Raw genomic sequence first — 24,203 nt, forward strand, 5'->3', positions numbered from 1 at the left:
GCAGGGAGAGGACTGGGGTTGGCAGCGTGAACACAGCCTGAAGGGACTAGTGCGCCATGGCTAGCCAGGAGAGAGTCTTGGAAAAAGTCTGGAGCTGCCGAAGAGGCAACAGTCTTTTTCTTCCCTCTTTGTTTCCTGGTGCGCGAGGAGAGGGGATTAAGAGCACCGCTTAAAGGAGCTCCAGAAACGGACGTGAGCCGCGGCTAACAGCGCAGACCCCAGAGGCGGGCATGAGACGCTAGGGTTGCTGCTGCCGCCACCAAGAAGCCTGTGTGCGAGCACAGGTCACTCTCCACACCTCCCCTCCCGGGAGCCTGTGCAGCCCGCCACTGCCAGGGTCCCGGGATCCAGGGACAACTTCCCGGGAGAATGCACGGCGCACCTCAGGCTGGTGCAACGTCCCACCGGCCTCTGCCGCCTCAGGCTCGCCCCGCATCTGCCCCCCTCCCTCCCCCCGGCCTGAGTGAGCCAGAGCCCCCGAATGAGCTGCTCCTTTAACCCCGTCCTGTCTGAGTGAAGAACAGACACCCTCAGGTGACCAACACACAGAGGCGGGGCCAAATCCAAAGCTGAACCCCAGGAGCTGTGTGAACAAAGAAGAGAAAGGGAAATCTCTCCGAGCAGCCTCAGGAGCATCAGATAAAATCTCCACAATCAACTTGATGTACCCTGCATCTGTGGAATACCTGAATAGACAACGAATCATCCCAAATCGAGGAGGTGGACTTTGGGAGCAACGATATATATATTTTTTCCCCTTTTTCTCTTTTTGTGAGTGCGTATGTGTATGCTTCTGTGTGTGATTTTGTCTGTATAGCTTTGCTTTTACCATTTGTCCTAGGGGTCTGTCTGTCCGTTATTTTATTTTATTTTTTTTAGTATAGTTTTTAGTGCTTGTTATTTTGGTGGATTTGTTTTTTGGTTTGGTTGCTCCCTTCTTTCTTTTTATTTATTACTTTAAAATTTTTTAATAATTATTTTTTATTTTAATAACTTTATTTTCTTCTTTCTTTCTTTTTTTCTCCCTTTTATTCTGAGCCGTGTGGATGAAAGGCTCTTGGTGCTCCAGCCAGGCATCAGAGCTGTGCCTCTGAGGCGGGAGAGCCAAGTTCAGGACAGTGGGCCACAAGGGACCTCGCAGCTCCACGTAATATCAAATGGCAAAAATCTCCCAGAGATCTCCATCTCAACGCCAAGACCCAGCTCCACTCAACGACCAGCAAGCTACAGTGCTGGACACCCTATGCCAAACAACTAGCAAGACAGGAACACAACCCCACCCATTAGCAAAGAGGCTGCCTAAAATCATAATAAGGCCACAGACACCCCAAAACACACCACCAGACGTGGACCTGCCCACCAGAAAGACAAGATCCAGCCTCATCCACCAGAACACAGGCACTCATCCCCTCCACGAGGAAGCCTACACAACACACTGAACCAACCTTAGCCACTGGGGACAGACACCAAAAACAATGGGAACTACGAACATGCAGCCTGTGAAAAGGAGACCCCAAACACAGTAAGTTAAGCAAAATGAGAAGACAGAGAAACACACAGAAGATGAAGGAGCAAGTCAAAAACCCACCATACCTAACAAATGAAGATGAAATAGGCAGTCTACCTGAAAAAGAATTCAGAATGATAGTAAATATGATTAAAAATCTTGGAAGTAGAATGGAGAAAATACAAGAAATGTTTAACAAGGACCTAGAAGAACTAAAGAGCAAACAAACGTGATTAACAACACAATAAATGAAATTAAAAATTCTCTAGAAGGGATCAATAGCAGAATGACTGAGGCAAAAGAACGCATAAGTGACCTGGAAGATAAAATAGTGGAAATAACTACTGCAGAGCAGAATAAAGAAAAAAGAATGAAAAGAATTGAGGACGGTCTCAGAGACCTCTGGGACAACATTAAATGCACCAACATTCATATTATAGGGGTCCCAGAAGAAGAAGAGAAAAAGAAAGGGACTGAGAAAATATTGGAAGAGATTATAGTTGAAAACTTCCCTAATATGGGAAAGAAAATAGTTAATCAACTCCAGGAAGCACAGAGAGTCCCATACAGGATAAATCCAAGGAGAAACACGCCACGACACATATTAATGAAACTATCAAAAATTAAATACAAAGAAAAAATACTAAAAGCAGCAAGGGAAAAACAACAAATAACACACAAGGGAATCCCCATAAGGTTAACAGCTGATCTTTCAGCAGAAACTCTGCAAGCCAGAAGGGAGTGGCAGGACATATTTAAAGTGATGAAGGAGAAAAACCTACAACCAGGATTACTCTACCCAGCAATGATCTCATTCAGATTTGACAGAGAAATTAAAACCTTTACAGACAAGCAAAAGCTAAGAGAATTCAGCACCATCAAACCAGCTTTACAACAAATGCTAAAGGAACTTTTCTAGGCAGGAAGCATAAGAAAAGGAAAAGACCTACTATAACAAACCTAAAACAATTAAGAAAATGGTAATAGGAACATACATATCGATAATTACCTTAAATGTAAATGGATTAAATACTCCAACCAAAAGACATAGACTGGCTGAATGGATACAAAAACAAGACCTGGGGCTTCCCTGGTGGCACAGAGGTTAAGAGACCGCCTGCCGATGCAGGGGACGCGGGTTCATGCCCCAGTCCGGGAAGATCCCACATGCCACAGAGTGGCTGGGCCCGTGAGCCATGGCCGCTGAGCCTGCACGTCCGGAGCCTGTGCTCCGCAATGGGAAAGGCCACAGAAGTGAGAGGCCGGCATACTGCAAAAAGAAAACAAAAAACAAAACAAGACCTGTATATATGCTGTCTACAAGAGACCCACTTCAGACCTAGGGACACATACAGACTGAAAGTGGGGGGATGGAAAAAGATATTCCATGCAAATGGAAATCAAAAGAAAGCTGGAGTAGCAATTCTCATATCAGACAAAATAGATTTTAAAACAAAGACTATTACAAGAGACAAAAAAGGACACTATATAATGATCACGGGATCAATCCAAGAAGAAGATATACCAATTGTAAATATTTATGCACCCAACATAGGAGCACCGCAATACATAAAGCAAATACTAACAGCCATAAAAGGGGAAATCGACAGTAACACAATCATAGTAGGGGACTTTAACACCCCTTAACCAATGGACAGATCATCCAAATGAAAATAAATAAGGAAACACAAGCTTTAAATGATACATTAAACATTAAATATTTATAGGACATCCCATCTAAAAACAACAGAATACACATTCTTCTCAAGTGCTCATGGAACATTCTCCAGGATAGATCATATCCTGGGTCACAAATCAAACCTTGGTAAATTTAAGAAAATTGAAATCATATCAAGTATCTTTTCCGACCACAACGCTATGAGCCCAGATATCAATTACAGGAAAAAATCTGTAAAAAATACAAACACATGGAGGCTAAACAATACACTACTTAATAACCAAGAGATCACTGAAGAAACCAAAGAGGAAATCAAAAAATACCTAGAAACAAATGACAATGAAAACACAAAGATCCAAAACCTATGGGATGCAGCAAAAGCAGTTCTAAGAGGCAAGTTTATAGCAATACAATCCTACCTTAAGAAACAAGAAACATCTCAAATAAACAACCTAACCTTACACCTAAAGCAATTAGAGGAAGAAGAACAAAAAAACTCCAAAGTTAGCAGAAGGAAAGAAATCATAAAGATGAGATCAGAAATAAATGAAAAAGAAATGAAGGAAATGATAGCAAAGATCAATAAAACTAAAAGCTGGTTCTTTGAGAAGATAAACAAAATTGACAAACCATTAGCCAGACTCATCAAGAAAAAAAGGGAGAAGACTCAAAACAATAGAATTAGAAATGAAAAAGGAGAAGTAACAACTGACACTGCAGAAATACAAAGGATCATGAGAGATTACTACAAGCAACTCTATGCCAATAAAATGGGCAACCTGGAAGAAATGGACAAATTCTTAGAAAAGCACACCTTCCAAGACTGAACCAGGAAGAAACAGAAAATATAAACAGACCAATCACAAGCACTGAAATTGAAAATGTGATTAAAAATCTTCCAACAAACAAAAGCCCAGGACCAGATGGCTTCACAGGCAAATTCTATCAAACACTTAGAGAAGAATAACACCTATGCTTCTCAAACTCTTCCAAAATATAGCAGAGGGAGGAACACTCCCAAACTCATTCTACAAGCCCACCCTGATACCAAAACCAGACAAAGATGTCACAAAGAAAGAAAACTACAGGCCAATATCACTGATGAACACAGATGCAAAAATCCTCAGCAAAATACTAGCAAACAGAATCCAACAGCACATTAAAAGGATCATACACCATGATCAAGTGGGGTTTATCCCAGGAATGCAAGGATTCTTCAATACATGCAAATCAATCAATGTGATATACCATATTAACAAATTGAAGGAGAAAAACCATATGATCATCTCAATAGACGCAGAGAAAGCTTTGACAAAATTCAACACCCATTTATGATAAAAACCCTCCAGAAAGTAGGCATAGAGTGAACTTTCCTCAACATAATAAAGGCCATATATGACAAACCCACAGCCAGCATCGTCCTCAGTGGTGAAAAACTGAAACCATTTCCACTAAGAACAGGAACAAGACAAGGTTGCCCACTCTCACCACTATTTTTCAACATAGTTTTGGAAGTTTTAGCCACAGCCATCAGAGAAGAAAAAGAAATAAAAGGAATCCAAATCGGAAAAGAAGAAGTAAAGCTGTCACTGTTTGCAGATGACATGATACTATACATAGAGAATCCTAAAGATGCTACCAGAAAACTACTACAGCTAATCAATGCATTTGGTAAAGCAGCAGGATACAAAATTAATGCACAGAAATCCCTTGCACTCCTATACACTAATGATGAAAAATCTGAAAGTGAAATTAAGAAAACACTCCCATTTACCACTGCAACAAAAAGAATAAAATATCTAGGAATGAAGCTACCTAAGGAGACAAAAGACCTATATGCAGAAAATTATAAGACACTGATAAAAGAAATTAAAGATGTTACAAATAGATGGAGAGATATACCATGTTCTTGGATTGGAAAATCAACATTGTGAAAACGACTCTACTACCCAAAGCAATCTACAGATTCAATGAAATCCCTATCAAACTACCACTGGCATTTTTCACAGAACTAGAACAAAAAGTTTCACAATTTGTATGGAAACACAAAAGACCCCGAATAGCCAAAGCAATCTTGAGAAAGAAAAATGGAGCTGGAGGAATCAGGATCCCTGACTTCAGACTATACTACAAAACTACAGTAATCAAGGCAGTATGGTACTGGCACAAAAACAGAAATATAGATCAATGGAACAGGATAGAAAGCCCAGAGATAAACCCATGCACATATGGTCACCTTATCTTTGATAAAGGAGACAAGAATATACAATGGAGAAAAGACAGTCTCTTCAATAAGTGGTGCTGGGAAAACTGGACAGCTACATGTAAAAGAATGAAATTAGAACACTCCCTGACACCATACACAAAAATAAACTCAAAATGGATTAAAGACCTAAATGTAAGGCCAGACACTATCAAACTCTTAGAGGAAAACATAGGCAGAACACTCTATGACATAAATCACAGCAAGATCCTTTTTGACCCACCTCCTAGAGAAATGGAAATAAAAACAAAAATAAACAAATGGGACCTGATGAAACTTAAAAGCTTTTGCACAGCAAAGGAAACCATAAACAAGATGAAAAGACAACCCTCAGAATGGGAGAAAATATTTGCAAATGAAATAACTGACAAAGGATTAATCTCCAAAATTTACAAGCAGCTCATGCAGCTCAAAAAAACCCCAAACAACCCAATCCAAAAATGGGCAGAAGACCTAAATAGACATTTCTCCAAAGAAGATATAGATTGCCAACAAACACATGAAAGAATGCTCAACATCATTAATCATTAAAGAAATGCAAATCACAACTACAACGAGGTATGGCTTCACACCAGTTAGAACAGCCATCATCAAAAAATCTACAAACAATAAATGCTGGAGAGGGTGTGGAGAAAAGGGAACCCTCTTGCCCTGTTGGTGGGAATGTAAATTGATACAGCCACTATGGAGAACAGTATGGAGGGTCCTTAAAAAATAAATATAGAACTCTCATACGACCCAGCAATCCCACTACTGGGCATATACCCTGAGAAAACCAGAATTCATAAAGAGTCATGTACCAAAATGTTCATTGCAGCTCTATTTACAATAGCCAGGACATGGAAGTAACCTAAGTGTCCATCAACAGATGAATGGATAAAGAAGATGTGGCACATATATACAATGGAATATTACTCCGCCATAAAAAGAAACGAAATTGTGTTATTTGTAGTGAGGTATATGGACCTAGAGTCTGTCATACAGAGTGAAGTAAGTCAGAAAGAGAAAAACAAATACTGTAAGCTAACACATATATATGGAATCTAAAAAAAAAAAAAAAGGTCATGCAGAACCTAGGGGCAACACGGGAATAAAGACACAGACCTACTAGAGAATGGACTTGAGGATATGGGGAGGGGGAAGGGTAAGCTTTGACAAAGTGAGAGAGTGGCATAGACATATATACACTACCAAACGTAAAAGAGATAGCTAATGGGAAGCAGGCGCATAGCACAGGGAGATCAACTCCGTGCTTTGTGACCACCTAGAGGGGTGGGATAGGGACGGTGGGAGGGAGGAAGACAGAAGAGGGAAGAGATATGGGGACATATGTATATGTATAACTGATTCACTTTGTTATAAAGCAGAAACTAACACACCATTGTAAAGCAATTATACTCCAATAAAGATGTTAAAAAATGAACAAAAGAGCATTGCTCACCACCCAGTTCTACAAGGATTAAGTCACAACCCACTGCAGCCACCCACGAACAGTGTACCCTGAGAGGAATTCAGGATGAGGTACTCTGTGCTTTGGATAAACAGGCCCTTAGATAGTTAGATGTATATCTCAAGAAGAATTTCAATGACCCCCAGATTCTTGCATCTGCCCATATACAGAAAAGCACTAAAATCATCAAACCAAGATATTTGTTCTTTCTGATTAGCACTACTCTTTTACCAAGATGTATGCTTGACTGCATGTATTTCCTAGCCAAAAAAAAAAAAAAAAATCATGTAGAAACTAGCATCTCCTCCCCCTCTTCAGAGCAGTTCCTCAGAGCTGTCTCCCAGGCTATAGTCCTCAGTAAGACCCTGAATAAAACTTAATTTCACAGCTCTCATGTTGTGTGTTTTTCTTTAAGTCTTCACTACGACAGCAGAACTGAATAGTTGTGACAGAAACTGTATAGCTCAAAAATCTAAATACTTGCCCAAGACCTGTTGTTTCACCATTGCATCCATATCACCAAGCTTGGCATGTAAGCTTTTGAAAAATTACTTGTCCATGTTAGTCTCTCTCTCTCTCTCTCTCTCTCTCTCTCTCTCTCTCTCTCATTCTCTCTCACTCATTTTCTCTCTCTCTCATTCTCTCTCTCTCATTCTCTGTCTCTCTCTCTCGCTCATTTTCTCTCTCGCTCGCTCGCTCATTCTCTCTCTCTTTCTCTTTCTCTCTCATTCTCTCTCTCCTATAAACTAACTGCCAAGATTCTCTTTTGACTTGCCTTTTTGGTTCAATAGAGTGGATTTAGCAAGTCTTGGAGACAATGCCCTTCACGAAATGTTTCACTAGTTCCAGGACACTTCATCAAAACAGGGCTCATTTTACTTTTCCACCAGTAAGCAGCTGCAAACAAAGACTGCTGCCTCCCCAATAAGAAACTGTCCTCTGGGAGACCTGACATTCTCCATTTAATTACCAGAAACAGAGTCAGATTATTTCCCCTGGGCGTTACCCTATCTCAGCCAGGAAAGTCAGTCACACAAGAGAAGGACGGGGTGTGTGCCCTGCTACCAAGGCTGCCCACCTCCACCATCAAATAAAATAAAAGGAACCTTACTCTCAGTCTTCTTTTCCTCTCACATCATCTCATTCCGCAGCCCCCCCAAAAATGTTTCAGTTCATTCGGCTCTAGATAACCTCAAAAGAATAAGTCCTTCCCAGCCTGTGGATAGATACCAAGAAAACTGCTACAATTTTAAAACAAGGTATTTTACCTACTTCAGCTCTTTGCAAAGTTTGTCAGGAATGCAAGGCCAGCATTCTTTAATTTGGAAGGAGACACAGAGCAGAGCCTCTGGGCCACTGGGAAAGAAACTGGTGAGAATCATGAGTTATAATCTTCCAAGGTTCTCTCCTTGGAGGTTCAAACAGCCCCTTTCATGGCACAGTGTGATTTTATTTGTTAGTCTCCTTCAGCTGCTGGGGAGATCCCAGACCTAGTTCTCGGGATGCTCCCAGGTGATTATCCAACAACGGATTCACTCTGGCCCCTTAGGAATGTCAGTTCTTGTGCAGCATAATTCGATTTCTGCAAAACAGGACTAATTTTTTCATCTCTTGTCTGTTTTCATAGTGGTGCTCTGAGAGGAAAATTCGGTGAGAGGGAGAATTAGGTGATACTCCTGCAGTCCATCAGATCTAGTCCCTTATCTCCAGGCTGTATTGTTCAAGGATCAAAGAATTTTAAGGCCATTTCTCATTTTCTAAAGGAGCACAGTGAGGGGAAGTCTTTTATGTGACTGCATTTCCAACAGCCCAGATGACACCTCCCTTTGTACAGCTAATAGGTTTGTCAAGTCTAGCATGTCGAGAACTCTTGGTTTCTTCTCATTGTCCCCAGACTCCCTCCTCCCCATGTAAATATACAGCTACACTGTCCACCTGCTTCATTGCTCAGGCCACAACCTGAGGGTTGTCCTTGGTTCCTTTCTTTCATGGAAGCTCCACATCCAACCCATCAGCAACCTGATCACCTCTGCCTCCCAAATCCTTCCATTTCTCTCCATCTCCACTGCTGTTCCCCTAAACCAAGCCCCCCATCTCCATTCACCTGGAATACTTACTGCTACTACTACAAAATAACTTTTTTTAACTCATTGCTCTTTCTGTTTCTACCCTTGATCTGCTACAAAGTAGTTTCTATCAGCAGCCATAGTTATCTTCTGAAATATGAATACCACAAAGACATTCCACTGCTTCAAGTTCTCTGATGGATTCTCCTTCACTTACAATGAAATCCAATCTCTTCCTTGGCCTATAAGGCTATAACCTTGTATACAGAGATCAGGGTTTTTATATAGAGATCAGGGTTTCTCAACCTTGGGGCTTCGGACATTGAGGGATGGATAATTCTTTTGGTGGGAGCTGTCCTGCACATTGTAAGAGGTTTAGCAGCATCTATGGCCTCCACCCACTGGATGCCAGTAGCATATCCACAACCCCAAGTGGTGACCCTGCCTGTCAATCCAAACTCTCCAAACTCATCTAAAGCCAGCTCCCTGCCCTGGTTCACTATGCTCTAACCTCACTGTCCCACTTTCAGGCTTGTTACTAAATTTACATTTGCTGCTCCTCTGCCTAGAAGGTTCTTCTCCCAGATCTGCACATGGCTCCTTGCCATGACCCAGATCTCAGTTCAAATCATTACCTCCTTAGAAAGGTCTTCCCTAACATAAAGCAACCTAAAGCAGCCTACCCTTCACCCTCCACCTCGTATTCCCCTTCTCATTGCCCAGTTTATTTCCTTCATAGCACTTACTAGTACCTGAAATTATCATATTCATTTATTTGTTTTGTCTGTGGTCCTTTCCTAGACTATAAGCCATAAGAGACCTTGGTCCATCCTGCTTTCCTCTGAATCACCAGTGCCTAGCTAGAGATTGCATATAGTATGTATTCAATAAATAGTTATTAGGGCTTCCCGGGTGGCGCAGTGGTTGAGAGTCTGCCTGCTGATGCAGGGGATGTGGGTTCGTGCCCCTGTCCGGGAAGATCCCACATGTCGCAGAGCAGCTGGGCCCGTGAGCCATGGCCGCTGAGCCTGCGCGTCTGGAGCCTGTGCTCCGCAATGGGAGAGGCCGCAACAGTGAGAGGCCTGCATACCGCAAAAAAAATAAAAATAAATAAATAAATAGTTATTAACAAATGGCTCAATGAATGGATAAATAGGATTAGAACTCATGTCTGTAAGGGCTTTATACAGGATTCCTTCCAAGATCCCAACACAGTTGGATTAAGAGAGAAATTATCTACCACAAGAAACTATCACTCGTTAAGAATACAGATTTCCTGAGTTCAAATCCCAGCTCCGCCATTCATCACCTGTGTGACCTCAGGCAAGTTGCTAAGCTCTCCAACCCTCAGTTTTCTGGTCCATAAAATGGGAATAATAATGGTCTCTTCCTCATAGGACTGTTGCAGGTATTAAGTGAGATAATAAATATAAAATTCTGAATGGTATTTTATAAACATAAAACTCTTAGTGTTATTTTATACTTAAATATAAAAACTCACAGAGTAAGTACTGTGTGTTTGTTGTTTGTTGTTATTGTAGTACGGTGTTTCAAGAATTTTTCAGGGGATGATGACAACCACTGCAGGATACAAAATTCCAGTGCCTCGCCATCAATCTACTTTGAAAGAAGAAAAGTAGTCCCACAGAACTTTTTATCAGGGACTTTTTCCCTGAAGCTATTTCCCTCCAGTTAAAATAAACCTGACTTTATCTTGGGCCCCAGCAGAGACCTACTTATGTCTAGTAAATTTTAATAGCCCAGAGTAATATAATTGCCATCTCTTAGCATTCTCTTCTCCAGGGTAAATAATTATAATGCCTTCAATGCCTACTTGCTTTTCCCACTTTCTGATCTTTTACATTCATTGTTCTCAGTTTGGAAATAGATCCAAAAGAAGGAGAGCTGCTGTTGTCATAGCAGCTGTAAAGTGATGGACAACCAAGTTCAAATGAAATAAGAAGAGTTGAGTTGTTTTTGTTGTTTTTTCTTTTCATTTTTCTTTCTGATCGAAAACATTCCATTGCTTTGAAAAGGAGACACGTGGCTGACACTATCATTCTTGTATATTGCCTCCTGATCTCCGCCCTCCTCAACCCTCAATGGAAAGGGAGAATTATCAAAGCAGGATGGGACAAAGTGCTTGATGACACCTTATTTTATCATCACTTTTAAGGCTTAGTTTTGTATTCATCCAACATAGTATGTAGCCTCTCTCCCTAGTTTCTCTCTTGGTTTGCATTACAGACAGTTGGGCACCTGCCTATTCCCCAGCTAAACCAATAAACTCCTAAACATCAGGAATGGTGTTTGTTCCTTATTTTTTTTAAAAAATCATTTTTAATTACACAAATAAAATAGCACTATACAATAACTTAAACAATCTATGTGCATACCCCCTACATGCCACCACTAATTCCCTAATTCCACAGCATACACACACACACACACACAAATTTTTATTAACATAAACAGAATTATACCACATGCACTGTTCTCAAAGTTGCTTTATTTACATCATATGACACAGATATTAATATTATGGTCCCTGTCTCCTCTCATTTTTGTTATTATTTGCCTAGTATAACTTTTTCCAACCCTTTATTTTCAGATTTTATATATATATATTTTTTGCCTTGGTTTATCTCTTATAAACATGTGAATAATGTTATTTTAACAAAGCTGAGTGGCAGTTTAATAGAATGATAAGAGCACAGCCTTAAGCATCAAAGAGCTTAGGTTTAAGCGTGGATTCTACACTTTAAGCAAATGGCAGTCTCTCTTAAGCTTCAGTTTTCTCATCTGTAACAGGAGGGTAAAAATAGAAGCCACCTTGTAGAATTTATCATTAGCATTTAATAAAACTACCTATTTAAAGTACCTAGAACAATGCCTAAAACATGGTTAATACTCACTAAATGGTAGCTATAGTTTCTACCTCTTTATAGAGAAGTTTAACTCATTCACGTTTAATCTGAATACTAATACTTGAGTTTATCCTTGCCACATTTCATGTTTTTTATTGTCATACAGAGAAGGGCTCTGAATGATAAAATTTCTAAACACTTGTATAAATGAAAATGTCTATTTTTCCTATGCTTGACTGGTTGTTTGACTGAATGGAGAATTTTAGGTGCAACGTAATTTTCTCTCAGAATTTTGAACTCTATCTTTCCCTAGGAACCAGTGCTGCTACTGAGAAGTCTGACACCAAGCTAATTCTCTTTTCTTTCTTGGAAGTCTGTTTCTTTCCTCTGTAAGTTTCAAGAATGTTCTCCTTATCCTTGGGGAACTAGAGTTTACCTAATGTATCATAGTCAGTTTGTTTGTTTGTAACACTTCTCAGTACCCTGTGCATCTGTCTTCAGCTCTAGGAAATTTTCTTCTATTTTTTATGTAATGATTCTCTCCCTCTTATTCTCTATTATCTTTTTTGGAACATCGGTCCAATTAATTTTGTGACGTACAGGTCTATCCTCCCTGCCAACATTTCAACTGGATGGTAAAATTGTAAAATATTAAATAAATAGTATTGAGTCTGTTGGCTAGCCTTTTGAATGAATAGTGCTACATCCTTAACTAATTCTTTACACCATAACAAATATCAAAAGGACAAAAAAGGGCTTCCCTGGTGGCGCAGTGGTTGAGAGTCTGTTTGCCAATGCAGGGGACATGGGTTCGTGCCTCGGTTCGGGAAGATCCCACATGCCGCGGAGTGGCTGGGTCCGTGAGCCATGTCCACTGAGCCTGTGCATCCGGAGCCTGTGCTCTGCAATGGGAGAGGCCACAACAGTGAGAGGCCCACGTACCACAAGAAAAAAAAAAAAGGACAAAAAAACCTTAAGTTGAAAAATTACTTTTAGAAAGATGAATTTTAAAATAAATTTGGAATGGGAAGTCTTTCCAACTGTGGCATAAAATCCAGAAGCCACAGAAGAAAAAATTAAATAAAGATAAATAAATTGACCTTATAAAAATTTTTAGGGACTTCTCTGGTGGTCCAGTGGTTAGGACTCCAAGCTTCCACTACAGAGAGCACAGGTTCAAATCCTGGTCAGGGAATTAACATCCTGCATTCCATGTGGCAAAAACAAAAAAAACAAAACAAAATTTTTTTAATGTCAGCACAGCAAAAAATACAAACCAGTATAGCTGGTTATCTGTTTTGTGAGGAAAGAAAAGGGATCTGAGATTAAAATATACCTAGATCCCTGGGCAGTGGAGAATGACTTGGCCTGGATGGAGAGTGATTGATATATCAGGGACAAGGAGATGGACATGGTGGAAGTGGGCATGAAGGGTGAATATATTCCTGTCCACTAAAGAGCATCCATCAGGGACAAAGCACTAAAAAACTTGGAAGACAAAATGGGTTTTATGGATCATCTCAACTGTTTTTTTTTTTCCTGTTTCATTTGTTTCTGCTTTTATTTTTATAAATTTGATCCATCTGTTTTATTTGGGTTTATTTTAGTTTTGTTTTCTTGCCCACTGCTGCTGGAGTGTAGTTTGAGATTTCAAAGGGAAACTTAGCAGTACTTTAAAACAAAAACAAAAACAGTACATACTTTCTGACCCAGCAGTTTCACATCTCGGAATCTATCCTAGAGAAGGATTCACACATTTGTCCAAAGAGGAAATATAAAAATTTTCTTTTCATGCTATTGTTTATAACAAAAAAAGAAAAAAAACCTAAAACTACATCAATACGAATATAACTTACTAAACTATGTTATACTGAAACTACGGAATAGTATATAGCAGATAAAAAGAGAAATAGAGCTTTGAAAATGCTGCTTTATTTTTTTTCTCTAAATAGCTATCCAGTTGTCTTTAAATCTTTCACTAAATAATATGACTTTTTCTCCACCACTTGGATATTCTATCCTTGTAGTATACTAAAATCTCATCTGTTCTTGGATCTATATTTCTATACTTTATTCAATGCCATGGAGCTGTTAGTCTCTCGGTCTATATTCTGCTGTTATGAATTTTGTTGCTTTATAATGTACTTTTAAAATAAATTTATTTATTTATTTTTATTTTTGACTGTGTTGGGTATTTGCTGCTGCATGTGGGCTTTTTCCAGTTGCAGTGAGCAGGGGCTACTCTTCGTTGTGGTGCATGGGCTTCTCATTGCGGTAGCTTCTCTTGTTGTGAAACATGGGCTCTAAGAGAGTGGGCTTCAGTAGTTCTGGCATGCAGGCTCTAGAGAGCAGGCTCAGTAGTCGTGGCACACGGGCTGAGATGCTCTGCGGCATGTGCGATCTTCCCAGACCAGGGCTCGAACCCGTGTCCCCTGCATTGGCAGGCGGATTCTTAACCACTGTGCCACCAAGGAAGTCCCTATAATGTATTTTAATACACGATGGAACAGGTTATTTCTCATTACACTTCTTTTAGAGAATGTTCCTGGTAATTGCTTCATCTTCCAAGAAAAAACACTATTGAAATTTTGATTGAAGTAGCATTGAATTTATAGATTCTTTAGTGAAAATTGACATGTTTACAATTTTGAGTCTTTCTATCCAAGTGCAAGGTTTGACACTCCATTGATTCAAATCTTCTTTTATGGCTCTCAATAGAGGTTTATAATTTTATTTATTCATACGGATCCTTCACATTGCTTGTTAAGTTTATCTGTAGATATTTTATGAGTATCATCTCACAAGTATATGGAATCCAGTATATCCAAAACTAAACTTTTAATCTACCTCCTGAAATCTATTCCTTCACCAGGTCCTCTCCAGTGCAATTTGGGCATGTGTATTCACCTGGTGCAATTGTCAGGCATCTGAGTCTGACCTGAGTCCCCCCTCAACCTCACATCCAACCCACAACCAAATCTAACTATTCTATTTCTAAAATATATCTCAAACCCACTCACTTCTCTTTACACTATCACCCTCCTTGTCCAAGCCAAGCCACCATCTTAACTTGTTTCAATAGCTTCACAACTGCTCTCTTTATGTCCTCTCCTTTCTTCTTCCAATCCCTTCTTTACATGGTAGCATTTTTTTAAGGTAAACTGATCATATCATTCTCATGCTTAAAAATCTCCAATGGCTTTGCATTGCACTTACATGCAATTCAACGTCTTTAGCAAGGGCAACAAGGCCCTAAATGATCTGGCCCCTAACTAGCTCTTCAGCCAGATATCCCACCACTATGCTTCTTATTCAGTGGACTAATTCTAGTTCTTCAAATTATTGACTGTGGTTGATTACATTATTGCTTCTAATTCTTCACTTCATCCATGTAATAGAATTATATATCTTTGTCTCATTGATATTGGACTTGCCATGTGATTCACTTTGGCCAATGGAATGTTAAGTAAATGATGCAAACAGAGGCTTTAAATGTGCTGACATGGTTTGGCTTGTCCTCCTGTCACTTGGCAGGAGAAAAGTACACTATGATTAGCTGCTGGTCCCAGACTGAGAGACAAGTGCAGCAGACCTGAGCCCACCCCTTACACTAATATTGTTTTGCCCTAAGCAACCAGAACACTCTTGAGCAGAACAATTTGTTGTTTTAATTCCCTAAGATTTGGGGATTGTTACACAGCATTCATCACAGCAATAACTCACTAATGCACTAAGTTCCTTCCTATCTCACCGTCTTTGCTTAATGTATGTACTTCTCTAGACTAGAAGTATCATGATGGTTAAATCTGTGTCTATTCTATGTACCTCTGTATAGACAGGGCCTAACATAATACTTGTTATGTGGTAGTAGCTAAATAAATATTCATGAAATAAATTATTAGTGGTATTATAAATACTATTTTTGATTCCATTAAACTTTGTAACATTGTTATAGGTATATAATTGACTTTATCTGTCCTGCTATCAATAATCTGACTGAACTCTTTGTTTCTAATCACTTTCCAGTTGATTCTTTTGGATGGTCTATGACTAAAATCATGTCATGTAGTTGTAGTCTGTTAAATTGTGGTCCCAATAAACCACACCTCCCAGCATTCACACCCTTGTGTAGTCCATTGCCATTGATTCTGGGCAGCGCCTGTGACCTGCTTTTTTTAATCAGTAGACTACGGTGGAAGTGACACTGTGTCTAAGCTTTAAGGAAGCCTAAAAGATTCTACTTTTGTGCTTTCCGGAGCCCACACCTACCTTGTTAAGAAGTCTGGTTCCCCCACTGGAGAGATCACATCGAAAGGCCACATAGAGAGAGAGAGAGAAGGGGAGGAGCTACCCCAGTTGGCAGAATCATGAGCAAATGAAATGGTTGTGGTCTTAGGCCACTGAGTCTTGGAGTAGTATGTTACACATTAATAAATCATTGAAACATCTGTAAATAACAACTCTGTGTCCTCAGTTAAAATTGCTGTGCTACTTTACAAGCCTATCTAAATATATTAGCTAGTCTTTGATCCCATTTTGTGATTCATCAAAAAAACCATAATAAATCATAGTTCTTGCTTAGGAAAGTAAAATTGAAGAAAAAAGGCATCAAACTACTCATACTGGTTATTTCAAGAGTGTGGAATTATGGAGGGAGAGGCTTTCAATTTTCATTATATTTTTCTGTAATGTTTAAATTTTATATCTCAACATGCATTACTTGCCTCATTTTATTCCTCACTTTAGTGGAAATTGTTTAATATTTCACTATTAAGTGAACACTGGCTTTTTTTTTTACAATAGGTGTAAATGTGTGTCAATTTTACATATTTTGTCATGTTAAGCACATGTCCCCTTATTGTTATGTAACCAAATGTTTAAAATCAGCATTGGATTTTGAAATATATTGAATATCCATTTTTGCATTTATCTAAATAATTTTTCTCCTTTTATCTGTTAATATGGTCATTTATCTAACCTAATATTAAATCATCCATGCCTTACTGATTTTACTGGTGAAAGAAAAACCTTCTTAATACAGTAGGGGATCTGCCACAGGAGAATTTCATGAGGAAGGATTGGGGCTTGAGAGAGAAGCAAGTAAGTGTCCCCAAGTCTCTTCAAATTGGCCCAATAGACAAGGAGTCCACATGTCCAGAATGTAAGCACTTTCTGAATTCCATAAAGAAAAACTCACCCCACACCAAATGCCCTTTAATCACAATCCACATTTGCTGCCCGAGCCACAGTGATTTTCAGTTGTGCTAAAGGAACCACACTAATCAACCTAGACAACCAAATAGTTCAAGCAAACACCATGAAAGAGAGGTATGAGGCTGAATAAGCAGAGGAACTAACCCTAAATGAAGTAGAGTTAATACAAGAATCAGAAGAGAACTCTAAAATAAGTATAGTTAATACACTAGGAGACAGTTGAGTACATGTAACATTCTTAAATCAAAACTAGACTGCCAACAATAAAAACAAGCAGAATTCATGAAATTTAAATCATGGATGCTAAATTAAAAACACAGAATAAAAGCTGAGTAGCAGGACAAACACATGAAGACCAATTTGGGGACCTGGAAAATCAAAGTAGTTTTTTCTCTAGAACACAGTGCTAAAGTAAAAATAAGAATTTTTCTACCCCAACACTCTCTCCATCCTTCCTACATAGCTCTGGAAAATTTAGAGTCACCTTGTTGAGCACGCCCTAGGAGCAGGAAGACAGAAGCTGTCACTTTACTTTCAAAAATCTTTAAATACAATCTTTTAATTTTAAATTTTAATAAAATAAATAATAAAATTAAAATAAGATTAAAAATTAAAAGTAAAAAATAAAATCTTTCAATGGAATTTGAAATATTACATGGGATACATTTGCTAAAATAGACTTTTCCATGGTTTGAGGTGAACTGAGTGACTAATAGTGACCAGGAAAATCCTGGAGCTTCCCTGGGATCTCTCTCATGGCTCCAGAATGGGTTTGAACAGACAGTGGAAAACAAAAATAAAATTGTTGAATGATTATCCCTACAGTGCTGGTTCCACCTAACGACTCCATTTGTTTTTTTTTCCATTTGGTTTTCAAACTATAGAGTACATCAGAAACTCCAAGAGAGCTTGTTAAAAATAGATCTGGGGGGCTTCCCTGGTGGCGCAGTGGTTGAGAGTCCGCTTGCCGATGCAGGGGACACGGGTTCGTGCCCCGGTCCGGGAGGATCCCACATGCCGCGGAGTGGCTGGGCCCGTGAGCCATGGCCGCTGAGCCTGCGCGTCCAGAGCCTGTGCTCCGCAACGGGAGAGGCCACAACAGTGAGAGGCCCACGAACTGCAAAAAAAAAAAAAAAAAAAATAGATCTGGGGGCTTCCCTGGTGGCGCAGTGGTTGGGAGTCCCCCTGCCAATGCAGGGGACACGGGTTCGAGCCCTGGTCTGGGAAGATCCCACATGCCACGGAGCAGCTGAGCCAGTGTGCCACAACTACTGAGCCTGCGCTCTAGAGCCTGCAAGCCACAACTACTGAGCCCTCGTGCTGCAACTACTGAAGCCCACGCTCCAAGAGCCCGTGCTCCACAACAAGAGAAGCCACTGCAATGACAAGCCCGCGCACCACAACGAAGAGTAGCCCCCACTCACTGCAACTAAAGAAAGCCCGCACGCAGCAACAAAGACCCAACACAGCCATAAGTAAATAAATAAATAAATTAAGTAAGTAAGTAATTAAAGAAAGAAAGAAATAGAAAAAAAAAAAAGATCCAGAGGCCCCAAGCCCCAGAGAGTCATAGTCAGGAAGTCTGGAGGGGGTCCAGCAATCAGTATTTTAAACAAGCCCCACCAAATAATTTTGATCAAGTTAACCTGCTCACCACACCTTAAATAATACTCTTCAAACTCACAGCCCAATCTACAATTGCTTTCCTCTGTGCATCAATGAAAGCTTTTCATTTCCCTTAAAAAATCCCTACCTCCATTTCAACAGCCTGAAATACCATTTCTTTAGCAAAGCTCTCCTGGATCCCCTTCTGGGTTCCCATTTTCTTCCCTTGCTTGGGGCATTTGTAACCTTCCCCAAATTTTAGCACTCTGGTTAAAGGCATAGGCTTTGGATTAAAACAGACCAGGGTTCAGGTCCCAGCTTTGCCACTTATTAGCTGTCTGACCTTGACCAAATCATTTAAATGTCACGTGTCAAATCAGCAGTCGGGAAGGGGAGAGTAAAGCCCCAAGAGCTGGAAAGAGAACATCACATACAACAAATCCAAAGGACCAGAGATAAGAAATGAGGTTGGAGCTGCAGAACAGTTTAAGCGTTCAAACCAGGGACAAGAAAGAGAGAAGAAAGAGGTAAAGAAATCAGCAAAACAAAAAGAAAGAAAAGAAATCAGCAGGGGGGTAGAGATTTGGGTGTCGAACATTTGCAGCTGGCTCACATGACTCATATGACTCTTGAGGGCCATTGTACATACTTCTCCCCTGATCCACCTTCAGTGACATCACACTGTGCTTGAAATCAGCCACTACAGTATTTATACCAGGGAAATCAGCAGACCCTGAAAATCAGAGTTTTATTTCTTTAGCGAGTTGATTGTCCAAACTTTCCCAGAACACCACTGAGTCTATCTGAGGAGATCAGTTGATCTTAAACATCAAAATTTGTGAGTTGTCTTTTTTGGCAGGCAGGTTCATGGTGCATGGGCAGAACAGGCTCACCCAAATGGCCATGAGGGGAAAGAAAGGAATGAACGAACGAACGAATGCATGCATGAATATATGAATGAATTTTCCTGAAGGGGCTCCTAATATGAACTCCTAAAGGAAAGGCATTATAAGCAATTTTACTAATTTCAGCTTTTCACGTGGCAAATGAGAGAGGCATCCTCTACAGACTGCAGTCAAGAACTCAAGCATCATTATTCAATCACAGACATCACTTCATGAAGCCCAGTAAACAGACATTTCCTGGAAATTTGGCAAAGCCAGTTTTTGCAACCTCCTTCGCCTTTCAGCAAGGAGAGTGGGAAAGTTCATGATGGGAGTTTTTCAGCTGAATGAAACTCATGAACAAACATGGATTGGACTCCCCCAACAGGTGAAGACTCTCTGATTGCTCCAGGATCAAATATACAATTAGGAAGCTGACACATTTCAGACCTCAGCAGTCTCTCCGTGCTAGGTCTCTCCACCAAAACTATCTTGGCTGGATAGATCAAGGAATGTGTTACTGATTTTTAACATCTGGACAGGAAGTGATAGTTGGCATACAGTTAACTTAAGCCAAGGATGGATTACAAATTAGCTGTGAGAGCTATAACATACTTTCTGCCTCTTTACCTGATGTATAACCATGTAGTCAGTCAGAAGTGTTGAAAAAAATGTAGACTGAACAAGTTTTGGTATATGCTTAAAAAAAAAAAAAAAGCCAAGGATGGACCTAGAGATTATCATACTAAGCGAAGTAGTCAAAAAGAGAAAGACAAATACCATATGATATCACTTACATGTGGAATCTAAAATATGACTCAAATGAACCTATCTATGAAACAGAAACAGACTCACAGACATAGAGAACAGACTTGTGGTTGCCAAGGGGGGTGGGGAGGGGAGGGAAGGAATGGGAGTTTGGGATTAGCAGAGGCAAACTATTATACATAGGATGGATAAACAACAAGGTCCTACTGATAGCACAAGGAACTATATTCAATATCCTGTGACAAACCATAATGGAAAAGAATATGAAAAAGAATATATATATACATGTATGTTTAACTGAGTCACTTTGTTGTACAGAAGAAATTAACACAACATTGTAAATCAACTATACTTCGATAAAATTTTTTTTAAATGAAAACAAAAAGAAGCCAAGGGACCTGCACAGATTCCTCAACTCATTTTGAACTTTCCAGATCTTTATTTGGAGAAATCATTGTATAACCTGCTAAATATTTTTAGTGTATGCTTTAGAAGCCCGGAAAATGTGAATGTGTCCTTTAAGTATATCTATTATCAGAGCAACAAGATAATAAAACAGCTGCAGCGGAGCCTGATTAAGTTGTGATGCCTTCACCTATTTATTGAGGTGCTCAATAAATACTTGGTGTTGAACAAATGCAGTAAAGTTAGAGACGAAGAAAGCTTATAAGAAGGTGTCTCTTATCCTTTTCCAGCTTAGACCAAGCTGCTCAAAAGGAAAACTTGATTAGTAAGGAATCAGACATTCTCCCTCCTGGGAAGAAGGCTCAGAAGAGGCAAAATGAGCAGGATGCTGTAGACAGTAATACTGATTAGGAAATTAGGAAGCAAAATAACCTCTTCTCACCAATAAATGAAAGCAGGTCACTAGAGGCTTCTTGTGAAATTCGAGGACAGTCTCCCGTAAGGACTACCGACTTTAGAAATGCTCTAAGGCTCAAACCGCAGAAGTTGAGTCCCATTTGGGTATGAATTCAGGTTTTGAAACTTATCCTTCTCCTGGTCCTAGTAGTACAATTAGAATTAAATTAAATTGGATCATGAACAGTTCAACTGTTCATGAAAAATGCTAAATCACATTTAGGCATTCATTTTTCTTAAAATTTTGCTCTAACTCTTCGATATTTTTTTTATTTTTTATTGAAGTATAGTTGACTTATCAATATTCTATTAGTTTCAGGTGGACAACATAGTAACTTGATATTTTTATAGATTATCTACTGGCTATATTCCCTGTGCTGTACATTACATCCTTGTAACTTATCTGTGTTACACCTAATAGTTTGTACCTCTTAATCCCCCTCACCCATTTTGCCCCTCCTCCCACCCCCTTCCTTCTTGCAACCACCCATCTGTTCTCTGTACCTGTGAGTCTGTTTCTATTTTGTTATATTTGTTCACTTGTATTATTCTTTAGATTTTACATATAAGTGAAAACATGCAGTATTTTTTTGATATTTTTAAGTGTTTATAGTCAGTTAATTATGATTTATCTTATTTATTTAGAGTTTTTTTATTTCAGTGTAATTGACTGGCTAAGGTTTGCAGTAGAGACCTAGGGGGACGTCTGTGAGCCCCTGACCCACCCCCTTCTCTAAGAACTGCCTTTGCCCTTCTGGACCTTAGCCACAGTGACTTTCCTACGTGGCCCTGCTTCCCAGCATAGCTGACTGGGTCAGTGTGGACACAGGCTCAGGCTGAGACAAATTCTCTCTCTCTCTCTTTCTCTCTCTCTCTCTCTCTCTCTCTCTCTCTCTCTCTCTGTAGAGAATTTGGACTTGGGATGCAAGGAATAGATTCTAGGGAGCGTGGGAGGATGTTTGAATGCTGGACATGTAACTTGGGAGTTTGGGGTCAATTAAGGGCTGTAAAAGCAAACAGAGCCAGTTTAGTAAAGAAGTACAAAGCACGTATGCTGACCAAAAAAAAAGAGGCGGAAATATGAGAACAAGAAACAGCTTCCTGTGTTCCCAATGGCTTGACAGATTCTGCTTCCAGCCTCCCCAGGTTCTAATTTTTCTTATGTGAAAAATCCCAGCATCCCTTCTAGTAGATATAAATTAAGGCCAGGATGCAGGAGTAGTTATGACACATTCTAGGGAACAAGTAGCTCATTTTAAAACATAAAGTCAGAGCATATCATTCTTAGGATCGGAACAATCAATGGTTTTCCATCTCACTCAGTTTTGATAAAAGCCAAAGTAGTCACAATGAACAGTTTACAAGACTCTTGATGATGTGCCTCAGCCCACTCTCTCTCTCTCTCTCTCTCTCTCTCTCTCTCCCCTGCTCTCCTCCAACCCACTAGCTTTCTCACAGACCCTTGAAATCACCCTGGGGCCCTTGCACTTACAATCTCCTCCTCCAGATATCCGCTTGGCTTGCTCTCTCAGCACCTTCAAGTCTGGATTCAACAATCACCCCCCTGATGAGCTATTCCATGAACACCCTTTTTAAATTGTACCACCTTCCTCTCACTCCCTACTCCTTTCTTGCTTTATGTCTCTCCACTGAACTTACTGCCTTCTGATAGGCTCCATCTGTCTCCCCAATTAGAATGAAGCTCCAGGAGGTCTGGGATTTTGTTTCTGTTCACTGCTATATTACCAGTGCCAAGAAAGGACAGTGCCTGGCGCTTGATAAATGTTTATTGAATGAATGAATGTGGTTGGTCACAAAATGGCTAAAACAAAAGAGAAGTTATCAAGAGCGAGAGCACATGCAGGCCTGTATGCTAAGACAAGGAGACACAACCTAAGTCTAAATCCTGTGAGGAGCCATGAAGGGTGACAACAGGGTGTGGTCTGATCAGAGTCACGTTGTAGAACAATCTCTCTAGCTGAAGTGTGAAGTTGAGACTTGGGGAGGGAGTGCAGGGCAGGCAGCAAGACCACTTTTCAGAGACTAAGGCTGTGATCCTGATGAGAAGTCAAGAAGGCCTTAATGGAGACTATGAATGACCACAGGGATAGAGGAGGAGGGACAGAGTGCCAGACATCTAAAGAGAGAATCTGTAGGACATGGTGACCGGTTGACAATAGCAAATACCTAAGAGGGGATGTGATGTCTTAAATGACTCCTTGGTTTCTACTGCAGAATATGAGTGGCAGTTTGAAGAAGGAGTGAGTTCGATTTTGCATATATTGAATTTTATGTGCCAATGAAGATGCCCATAACTAAATATAGAGATTTGATGTTCAGTGAAGATCTGAGTTAGACCAAGAAATCTCATTGCATAAATGGTAGTTGCAGGGGACCCAGTTGAAACTGTAGGTTCTGGAATTTTAATGGAAGCCTTATTGTGGCATCCTGCAGTTGGGGGAGAGAGATGGTAGGGAGTATTCCCATTGATAGGAATCAGATGGGAAACAGATTTTACTCTCTCTCCAGGTGGAATTTGGAATGTGTTATTCCAATATAATCCCCTATGGTAACTGACCCTGGAGAATAATTAGGTATAGCACTATTGTTCACCTACATTAGCGGTGAATTTGGTCTTGTGGGCTAGCCTAGGGACCTAACCACTTCCTGCATAATGCTGTTTCCCTGGTAAAATGTGTAGCCTATTCACAAGCTGAGAACTGCTGATATTATAAGATGAGAAATCTCCAAAGAAGCCCACATTTTGCAGAATTCCAGTTGTACCTTGTGAATTTTTCCATCTAAAGGACAACTGTTTCATAAAATGTGAGTAAAGTATGTTTCTGACTCCCAAGTGGGTTGTTGATGCTGAGGAGCGTAGATCATCTACACAGTATCGTAGCTGAAGCTCTGAGATGGAAGAAATTCTTAAAGGGAAGAGTATAGAGAAAAGAGAGGTAAGATCCCCAGACATGATAACTGAACTTTGGGGACACAAATATCTGAGAATACATTAAAAAAACTTGGTAAATATGTTACA

This window comes from Mesoplodon densirostris, chromosome 16 (assembly GCF_025265405.1).
Source record: "Mesoplodon densirostris isolate mMesDen1 chromosome 16, mMesDen1 primary haplotype, whole genome shotgun sequence".
Taxonomy (NCBI): Eukaryota; Metazoa; Chordata; class Mammalia; order Artiodactyla; family Ziphiidae; genus Mesoplodon; species Mesoplodon densirostris.